Genomic DNA, 11,528 nt, shown 5'->3' on the forward strand with positions numbered 1-11,528 from the left:
ACACACCATCTTTTGCCACTATAGCAGTGTCTGTATTTTTCCATCATAGCTCACTAGATTCATGTCTTTTTCTACTGGTCTGAGAGCTATTGCATTCAGAGATCATACGTCACTCATTTTTTTCAGAGGTGAGACAATGTCCTTTATTAGAAAATATATCAAAATCCCAGCCTCCTTGGAGTTCCCATTGTGACACAAAGGAAACAAATCTAACTAGTAATCATGAGGTTGCAGGTTCAATCCCTGGCCGAGCTCAGTGGGTTAAGGATCTGGAGTTGCCATGAGCTGAGGTGTAGGTCACAGGCATAGTTCAGATCCTGTGTTGCTGTGGTTGTGGCTGTGGCTATGGCCAGCAGCTGTAGCTCCGATTCTGCCCCTAGCCTGGGAACCTCCATTTGCCATGGGTGCAGCCCTAAAAAGCCAAAAAAAAAAAAAAAAAATCCCAGCTCCCTGAGCAAGGTCCAGAAGAGAGAGCTACTCCTGCACTGGATGAAATACCAGGGAGGGACTTCCTTCAAGCACACTTCCTGGGAACCACAAATAGAATAAATATTCACAGAGGTCCTGGGAGAAGCTAGGTCAATCTTCTTTCCATGGAAGAGAAAGGGATTTGGGGTCCAGTCCTGCTCCCACCCATGGGCAGGGGGACTTCCAGGAGTTGTCACATAAAATCATGACATCAAGGACTACATTCATAAGACCTGGCAGGTGACCTGAGAAGGAGGGACACCCTAGGGCTAGAGGAGTCCAGCTCTAGTCCAGCAGTGAAGAGAGGCCCTGTTCCCTAGCACAGCGTTGGAGTTTAGTCCCCGTGGCATTCTCTAGGAGCAGTGAGAAGCTGAGGCTGAGGCGAATACAACCCTTCTGATTCAGTCTCATGATTAAGGTGGGCAAGATACAGTTTCACGATTAAAGAGGAGTCAGTGTGAAACATGGGGGACTGTGTGGTTGGCAGTAGGCAGAGAGCCAGGCCTGACTTGGGGCTGGTACTGCAGCATCTCTTGACGGAAGGCCTGGGAGGAACCAGGTAGATAACAGGGACCAGAGGGAGGCCAGGGACCCCAAGGGTCAGTTCCAATGTCTGCTGTGATGTTTGTATAGAGAGGGCCCAACTCTCAGGCCAGCAACTGATATGTCAGCGAGTTCATCTATCTTGCATCCAGGAATTCTGAGTATGGACCAGGAGGTCAAATTTGTGGGGATTTTCCTCATTGCCTTTATCTTCTCAGTGATTCACCATCTTATGATGTCCCACAGATGGGGGTGGGGGCAGTGGTAAGAGATCTTCATCCCAGCCAGGTGTACCCTGGTAGCAAGGTCATCATCTACACCCTTCAGCACCAGTACTCACTGGGGAAGCCATTCATCTTCAGGTACTGGTCAGGAGTGTGCGCTGAGACCCCTCTAAAGTACTGGGGCTAAGGGAGGCTGTACCCAAATCTGTTCATGGCAATACCAACATGCCAGATTCTACTGGGTCGCACATATACAGGTTGTGGCCGTTCTCTGGCAGGAGGTCCACATCATGCAAGAACAGGCCATTCTTCATCAAACAGGGCCTCCCACATGCCAACATTCAGCAGCTTTGCACTCTTAAATGTTCCATTTCCATCCTGGTGGATGACATAGATGCCATAAGTAAGCTGTAGATGCTGCAGGAACAGGTGCAGGTGGTATAGCAGGTACAGGTGGGGCTCCCGGTGCTCTCAGCCAGGTGGGGCACAATGAAGGCTGTTCAGGACCAGGACTCAAACCCTGCAAGGTGGTACTAGCCCCCCGGTTCCACCCAGGGATTCCTCTCCACAATATCTGCCAGTGACGGCTCTGGGCTAAAGGACATGGGACCCACCAAGATAAGAGATCATGCTGGACAGTAGGGTAGACCTTGAGGAGATGGAGGGCCCCCTGGGGCAACAGGGGCCCCATGCAGGTGACTGAGGTTATTGTGGACATCATGGGGATGAGAAAAGTCAAAAGTCAGCTCCTGCTCTTAGCCAAATAGGGCACTGAGGCTTTGGAAGCCCCCCAGAGACAGGTACCTCATGACGGCCAGCCAGCGGGAGCCCACAAGCTGGGCCAGTGTTCAGGGCCGCTCCAGCCACCTCCGCAATATCCTGGGGGGAGGTCCAGGTTCAAGCTGTCTTCTTTAAGATCATGGGGGCTCCAGGGATTCCCAGGTGAGCAGAGATGTGAGGCATTATATAAAACTGGAAATGTCACAGAGGACAGAGAAAGGCTCTATCCAGCACTCCAACAGCAATCTTGAGATCACCTGGCCTTCTGCTTCCCATCGTCACTGCCCCCCAGAAGCCAGACAGGAATCGCTGCCATTGCCTTGGAAGCAAGTGCTATGGGGTCATTCACTTTTGATTTGAAGGGAGCTTGAAATAATGCAGATGATTAGTAAATATCTGATGACAGCTTTGTTTGAGATAACGAGCATTTGAGTAGATAAAAGAAAATAAATAAAACTAAAGCTTTTAATTTTTGCTTCAAATTTAAAGTAAATTTGGAGCAAAAAAAAAAATACAATTTTGCTTCCCAATGCACTGAATTGGTAAAACTTGGTTCCTTGGGGAAGCTCTTTATTCTTCTTGGCAATGCTTTACTGCATGGCATTTACCTGCCAAACCTTGTGGCTGGTAAAGGAGAGGTTGTCCGGGAAGATCATCCCCGCTTCCAAATCACTATGTAATGACACACCCCTGGGGACAAGCAAGGTTGAGCTGATTCCTGAACATCGTTCCCATAGACTGCTTTCCTGGAAACAGAGAATTGCCCACGGTGTGGAGGCCAGAATACAAGAAAAAGTCTTAAAATGCTGACTGTCTAGCTGTACGTAGATATCATAGCTCACATATCTATGGGAATTTGATATTTAAGTTCTAAATACGTGATGACATATTCAGCCAAAGCATTCCTTGGGGCATGGTGAGAGTCCACTGGAAGCCATGAAACATGCTGCTGGGGAATATCACTGGATGAAATCCACAACTGTGCCAACTGAGGTTTGGCCAAAGCAGGGGCAGCACCACTGCTGATTGCATTTTCCATTATTTTCAGTCCTCACTGGTGAACAATGACACGGGAGACAAAGCACCTCCAAAAAATTCAGTAAATTCATCAAATGCCCCTGTAATAGATAAAGTGTGCAATCTTACATGATCAATTTCTGGTGCCTGTAAGAGTCAACAACACACTGTGGGAGCTTCAAAACGTGTTGAAATCCCCTCATTTTCAGGCACCAGCCTAAATATCATCGAGCCTGCACTGAACAATCCTTAGACCAGCATTCGAAGTGGGGCCACCTACAATTGCTACCAAGTGTCCTCAAGAGTGGGCTTATAGTCTACATTCTTCTCGCTCCTTTTCTGACAAAAGTCAGTCTCCATTTTAAAGATGACTAGCAGTAGAAAGGGTCCAGCCCATCAGGCAGTCTTTAATAAAACGGTCTTCATTTGGGCTTATTCTAAATCCAAATTAACCCAGTCACCTAAGAAAAGTCAAATTCATACTACTGAGACTCTGACATTTTTAATTATTCAGAGATGACTTTAAAAGAAGATATTGGAGCTCCCATCGTGGCTCAACAGAAACAAATCTGACTAGTATCCATGAGGACACAGGTTCAATCCCTGGCCTCTCTCAGTGAGTTGAGGATTTGGCATTGCCGTGAGCTGTGGTGTAGGTAGCAGACATGGCTCAGATCTGGCATTGCAGAGGCTGGGGCATAGGCCAGTGGCCACAGCTCTGATTCAACCCCTGGTCTGGGAACCTCTATATCCCATGGGTGTGACCTTAAAAAGATTTTAAAAAATAAGTAAAAGAAGATGTTGATTCTCCATCCTTCAATGGCTCAAATGGAAACTGCAAAGTAGTTAGTTTTCATTTTTAAAAAGATGCCGGTTTTACATATATTCCAACAATGATATTTCCTTCTACTTTAGACAAAATAAGTAAAGCCAAGATTAGTAAAAACTGAAGCTATACCAACTAAATGTGATTCTCTTAGATTCTGAAGGGATTGATTCAATGAGCATAAGTAAAATTTCTGTTTCCATGGTTATATGCTATTGACTGCTTAGGAAAGGACATTTTCAGATTCAATAAACTTTATTCATAATATACAGTTTTGAGGACTATGACCAGAAACAGGTTTTTTTTTTATTTTAAACAGGAAGACCCAAATAGATGTGTTTCAATAAACCTATGATAGCAGTTATGTCAGAGATGATTTTCTATAATAGTCATAAAAATATAGTAGGGAATGAAGGGTCTCTTTAATTGCTGACCATCATCAGCATAATGATAATAAATAAATAAATAAATAAATGTGTGTAAATGCATTGCGATCTTGGTGAGTGTTAATTATACCACCTCTTAAGCTTTTCCTCATTGACCTCTTCCATTCCCCTACAAGGGATGTGAATTAAGATTTAAACAGCAGTCTGTTTCAACATCTATTGCAAGGCAGTCACATAAGAGATCAAAGAAAAGCAACTTCTTCATACTCTTTTAAGTGCAGGAAATAGACAAGGCTGTCCCCTTGGGAAAATGTATGAGAGATTTAAAGTCGGGAAAAAATGTTTAGAGGAGAAAGAATAAAAATCCGCAAAGAGAAAAATTAGGAAAATGTGGGCATCTGTCATTTGAGTCTCCTTGCTAAATGGGAGATCAAAACCTGGCTTTTCTTCCTTCTGCTCGATCCAGAGAACACGGGGAGCAATTAAACCACGGGCTCCTGCAGCCACAAAGATGCTGCATGGCCTGACACTGAAAGCATCAGAAAGAAACCACTTCTGCGCAGTGTTCGATTTTTCAGATATGACTTTCCCAGGAAGCTGCTCTATTCCTGCCCCAAAGCCAAGGCTCCTCTGACAATCTCCTACCACCAGTGCAAAGAAAAGGCGACACAAAACCCAAAGGGTTTATAAGAGAGGAAAGCCTTATCTGTAACTGGCAGTGGGGATTGCACTTTCAGAGCCTTCGCTGAAGTAAAATAAACCTTGGGTGACAAATTAGGAACAGAGGTGATGTGGTGATTGTGGTCAATAAACTCTCTACAATAATTTGCAGAAGGGCATTACCTACAGAGAGAATCAAGATCCACCAGATTCAAAAAAAAAAAAAAAGAACAGTTTAAAATTATAGTGATAACTCGCATTCTATTTTCATAGCCCCTGAGGACAGTCTTTAATGTGTGAGTTTCTCATTTCAAAAGGTTCGTTCAAGTTGCAAGACAGGAGAAATTTGGAACACAGAACCTACACCCAGAAAGTCTTGTAATCCACCCCACCCCGCCAGCTAAATTCTCAACACTAAGGACAGGCAAGCACAGGATGCACCAATGACCTGACCGTGCCTGGATGCCCTAAGGGCTACTGACGTCCCACCAAGGCCTCTGGACAATGACATCATGCAGAGTGGCAAGTGGTATCCAGCCATATATGTCCTCTGACCTTCTGAACTTCTTAGCCAGATGGAGAAGTCTGGTCAGGGAGGGGTTTCCCAGATAAGAGAAGGGCCCTCCGCACGGAAAGTAGCAGAGACCTCTTAGCAGAAGCCCAGGATGAACCAGGCCAGGGCTTGAAGTGACTCGTTCATGTCTTTTCAACATCTAGCAACATTGCTCATCTTTGACATAAATAGCCCTGGTTATGTCAGCGGTCATAAAGGCAAAGTCAAGTATAACAAGCAAATATTAGGCTTATCATTTTACTTGTCACTGGTCACTGAAACAGATTTAAACGAGGCATGTAAAATTGATGATCCTACATGTGATATTAAAAGATCAGCTGTGTCTTTAAAAAAAAAAAAATCTTTCTATCAGGACAAACATCTTACCAGAAAAATGGAGCAGCCAAACCAAAAAAAAAAAAAAAAAAGAGTTCCCTAGTGGCCTAGCAGTTATGATCTGGCACTGTAACTGCTATGATGTGGATTCAATTCCTGGCTGGGAAACTTCTGCATGCCATGGATGCAGTTAAAAAAAAAAAAAAGTGAATAAGATCATCTTCTGATATTGGACTCTACACACCAGAGCCCCAGGCACAGGGGGCCTGTGGCCTGCAAGACATGGCTACAGTGAACCCGGCCACCTTAAATTTTTGTGGACAGCCATGACACTGTGACAGTTAGATGCCTTCTCCCATTTCTCAATTAACTCGTAACTTACGGATTCATACACAAGTGAGGCAAGAGAGAAGATGTGCAAAAACGTGGCCCACATTCCATTTCTCACCAATTTGAAGCTGGCAGGAAGGGATGGGTAAGAGGGAGATGGATATTTACTATTGAAAAAAATAAATATATATGACAGAGATGAGGGGGTCCAATTAAATCTGTGAAGTGTAATTCGTAGCAAATGCATATATAGCTAATAAACTAAGACTGTCTCTAATACCTTTCTGGTGGTGTGAGTTTAACATACTAAACCTATCCTTTTTTGTTGTCTTTATTCATGTTGAGGCCCCTTTGAGACGGTTTCAGAGGAGTAACTTCCAGGAGACCAACCTAGCAGACACCTGCAGACAGACAAGTGGGCCCCCTCCCATGGGACTCTCACTATGAGAGGGACCCAGCAGGTCCTGGGGAAAATTTGGTGTCTTCATTTTCCACCTGAACTGCCCACCACACACTGACTTTCGTCAATTTATATGCAAAAGCCTGAAATATTGTACACGATTTTGTATTTGCTTGATGCTTTACAATCATCTACTATGACTAGGATCTTAAAATGGAAATTACTTACTGTTCCTATAAAAATAATAATAATACTATCCACAAAATATTTGCTTCAGGCCTGGCTTAACTTGGACTTTTTATAACTGCTTCACGGCAGCAAGGAATGGCACTCAGTGTAAATTCCTGCTCCTAACGGGAGTCCAGGGCCAGCAGCTGTTTCTGTGAAGCTGAGTTTCTGTACCCACAGAGTAGACAAGAATAAAAACCTGCTGCCTACTTTTTTATTTTTCATCTAAACCACAAAACTATGATATTGCTGCAGTTAGATGGTACTTCAGGTTATGGCTAAATTTCTCTGTGTGTTTCTAGCCCTGAATAAAAGCCAGCTACCTAAGCAGGCTCAAAGGACTCAGATGATTTAGCTCAGTCGTGGGAGTCCCTCCCTGTTTGGGTCTCACTCTGGGGCACCAGGCCCCCCACATGTTCTCAGATCTGTCCGCTCTGCCTGGTTGGGCGCAAATGTCCCAGCTGGTTGCTTCTAAATAACTAAAGAAATGGGTCTCATAAACATTGGTCAGATCTGGGATTAGACTAAGATGGGGTCTAGGGTTAGTGGTTATAGAATGAAGACAAAGATCTAATCAAACCTCTAAGAGTGTCTGAGGATACGATCAATTGACATTGATTTATGGGCCAACCATTTGATACAGTAAACTGTAAGTCATGCCTTTTTTGTGTGCCTTTGTATGTTTTAAGAGTCACAGTTTCACTTAAGATATATATCAAACTTCACTTGTAACACTCTTTCTTATAACAGTAGCATTACAAGAATAATTGTCAAATGATTTGTGAAACAGACACAGCTTAATTATGCCAGTGAGGTTATAGACCACAAAATTCCTCATCAACGTATGCACTCAGTTTGTGTGGTAGAATACCTTTTGTTTCCTTTGCCATTTATCTAGCACTGACATGCACCCAGTATCATCCTGGAAACTTTCTACATATCATCTTATTTATTTCTCGCAACAACTCCTTATATGGGCTTTATCATCACCCCCAGGTTATCATAGAGATTGGAGGACTGGGAAATGGTAGTGATATGCCAAGGTCACTTGGCTCCTGGCATCAGAGAGCTGGCCTTCAAACCTCAGTGGTCTATAGACTTTGAATAAAGCAAATTACCCTCGATGGTGTGGGTGTGCTTCATCCAATCAGCCTTAAGAGAAAAAAGACCAGCTCCCCTCAAGGGAAAGGAAATTCTACCTGTATCTGCCTTTGAACTTGAGCAGCAACATCAGCTCTTCCCTGTCTCTATAGTTGGTCAGCCTGCCCTGTGGATTTTGTATTTGGTACACGCCATAATCACATTAACTTCTTTAAAATAAATCTCTCCCTCTCTTTACACAGACACACACACATACATATATCACACCCTACTGATTGTATTTCTCTGGAGAACTCTAATATAATAATGACCTCACCTTGCCATCATGAAGAGAAAAAGAACACTACTAACACATAATTTAAGAAAGTCTTGGGTTTTTTTCTTGGATTGGAAAAACCAATAATTTCAAAATTACTATACTACCCAAGGCAATCTATAGATTTAATGCAATTCCTATCAAATTACCAGTGGCATTTTTCATAGAACTAGAACAAAAGATTTTAAAATTTGTTTGTAAACACAAAAGACACCAAAGAGCCAGAGCAGTCTTGAGAAAGAAGAACAGAGCTGGAGGAATCAGGCTCCCTGACTTCAGACTATACTACAAATCTACAGTAGTCAAAACAATATGGAACTAGCACAAAAACAGACAAAAATATCAATGGAACAGGATAGAAAGCCCAGAAACAAACCCACACATCTATGTTCAGTTACTCTAAACAAAGGAGGCAAAAATATACAATGGAAAAAAAGACAGTCTCTTCAATAAGTAGTGCTGGGAAAGCTGGACAGTTACATTTAAAGAATGAAATTAGAACAGTCTCTAACACTGTATACAAAAATATACTCAAAATGGATTAAAGACCTAAATATAATATCGAATACAATAAAACTCTTAAAGGAAAACATAGGCAGAACACTGCTAGACATAAATCGCAGCAATATTTTTTTTTGAAACTATCTCCTAAAGCAAAGGAAGTAAGAGCAAAAACAAACAGATGGGACCTAATTAAACTTAAAAGCTTTTGCACAGCAAAGGAAACCATAAACAAAACTAAAAGACAAACTAAAGAATGGGAAAAAATATTTGAAAGTGATGTGACTGACAAGGGATTAATTTCCAAACATATACAAACAGGAGTTCCTGCTGTGGCACATGGGATCAGTGTCATTTCTGGAACACTGAGACACAGGTTCGATCCCTGGCCCCATACAGTGGGTTAAGGATCCGGCATTGCTGTATCTGCACTCAGAGCCAATTCCTTGCCCATGAATTGCATATTTGGTGGCTGAAAAAAGAAAAAATTTTAAAAATAAAATTTTATTTTTTTAAAAAAATATATGTATATACTAATAGCTCACATAGCTCAATATCAAAAAACAACTCAATTAAAAAGTGGGCAGAAGATCTAAGTAGACATTTCTCCAAAGAAGACATACAGATGGCCAATAGTCATGTAAAAAGATGCTCGATATCACTAATTATTGGAGAAATGCAAATCAAAATCACAATGAGGTACCACCTCACACCAGTCAGAATGGTCATCATCAAAAAGTCTACAAATAGTAAATGCTGGAGAGGGTGTGGAGAAAAGGGAGCCCTTCTACACTGTTGGTAGGAATGTAAATTAGTACAACCACCATGGAGAACAGTACAGAGGTTCCTCAAAAACTTAAAAATGGCATTACCATATGATCATACAATCCCACTCCTGGGCATATACCTGGGCAAAACTATAATCCAAAAAGATACATGCACCCCAGTGTTCACTGTAGCACTATTCATAATAGTCAAGACATGGAAACAACCTAAATGCCCATCAACAGAGGACTGGATAAAGAAAATGCAGTATATATACGAGTTATAAGAAAGAATGAAGTAATGCCATTCGTAGCAACATAGATAGACATAGAGATTATCATACCAAGTCCAGTAAAAGTCAGGCAGAGAAAGATAAATACCATATGATATCACTTAGATGTGGAATCTAAAAAATATACAAATAAACTTACTTAAAATACAAAAATATACCCACAGACATAGAAAACGAACTTGTGGTTATCAACAGGAAAGTAGGGGGGATAAATTAGGAGCTGGGGATTAACATATACACACTACTATATATAAAACAGATAAAAAGTTCCCTATACCATATAGCACAGGGAACTACACTATTTTGTAATAACCTATAAGGGGCAAGAATCTGAAAAAGAATATAGATGTATAACTGAATCCTTTTGCTGTACCCCTGAAACTATATAACACTGTAAATCAACCATACCTCAACAACAACAACAACAACAAAAGACTCTTTAAAAAAAAAAAGAAAGAAGAAATTGAAAGTATTTATGGATTGGCCTATTTGGTTCTCTTTTAAGTCTGTTAGGTCTATTTTACAATTTCTTATTCTCTGAAGATGTTTTCTGTCTTGCTTCTTATTTCTTGAAACAGCCATGTCAATGTTTAACAAGCATTCACTTTCTGGTAACCTAACAATTTTTGGAACGCATTCCTGCTGTCCATGGTTTTGGGCTGGCTCTCACAAATGTGTGCTCTGTTACTTCTACCATTAATGATTGTCTAGAGAGAGCGTCTCATTTTCCAGGGAAGTTTACTTGGGGGAATTTTTTGAGACTAGGATGAGGTCAGGTTACTCCAGAGAGAATTTGCTTTGGCTTCTAATGGGAAGTTTTAAACTACAATATTTCACTGTGAGTTGTTGACAGAGGACACATTTTGATTTTACAGATGTTAAAATGGAAAGAAAAAAATAACCACATCCCCAAATCAATGAAGTTCCATAATTTTAGGGCTTACAGTTTAATGAACAACACAAAACACAAGAGATTAGAATCCGAATGCACTCTGGCTCAAAGTTTTAACTTCTCAGCCTAATCTCATCCACCCTGCTCTAAAGCACTGGGGCCAAATTCCTTTCCCTGGGAAGGTCAGGTGAGGGGGGTGTTTTCCTTTCCCCCTCCTAATGAGGGGGTGACCATTTGGCCCCTGTCTTGCAGGTCTCTTGGCAGATTTCCCCAGCCTAGGAGAACCTTCACCTAAAGACAGCTGATCTGGGATTCAGGACAGCAGGAAATACCGTGTGCAACTGCCTCCTGACTTGTAAAAATATGCTAAAAAATTCTGACAGTAAGGGGGATAAGAGGGAGTACTTGCAGACTAGAGATTCTAAACATTTTTGGAAGATGGGGAGTAAAAGCAAGGACATTAATTGATTTAAAACAAGAACAGGTACAGTCCTGCTGCCTGCTAGCCAGTGCACAACCCCTAGCCCCTGCCTCACCTGGTCACCAAGGCTGACCATCTGGGACTGCGCTGCTACCTGGCCTGGACAAGGGGGCTGAGTGCTCAGATGCTGTGGCTCCTAATGGACCTAAAGGTGGACGCCATTGGAAAGGTCAGCACTGGCTTAGCCTGGTCACTGGTCCCTGTGACAGCAGGTCATTAAGGCACCAATAACAACAAGGGGCTCCTATACAAGGTCCAACTCCATGCAGCCCCATCTCATCAAGTACAGAGCACCTGCAGGCAGTGCAGAGGACGGAGGGTTCCCCCACGTCCTCCCCGCTGTTGGACGCCTCTTCCTGCTTGCTGTCAGGGGTTCTGACACCCTCTGTCCCACTGGCCTGTGTGGCACTGCCCCAAGCAGTCAGGGCT

At 42.4% G+C, this 11,528-nt stretch overlaps 1 pseudogene; it reads right to left on the reverse strand.

Moving 5' to 3' along the window:
• Window positions 1-449: 449 nt before the first annotated feature.
• LOC125116914 (beta-1,4-galactosyltransferase 3-like) lies at window positions 450-3,054 on the reverse strand (annotated as a pseudogene).
• Between the last annotated feature and the right edge of the window lie 8,474 nt (window positions 3,055-11,528).

This window comes from Phacochoerus africanus, chromosome 15 (assembly GCF_016906955.1).
Source record: "Phacochoerus africanus isolate WHEZ1 chromosome 15, ROS_Pafr_v1, whole genome shotgun sequence".
Classification (NCBI taxonomy): Eukaryota; Metazoa; Chordata; class Mammalia; order Artiodactyla; family Suidae; genus Phacochoerus; species Phacochoerus africanus.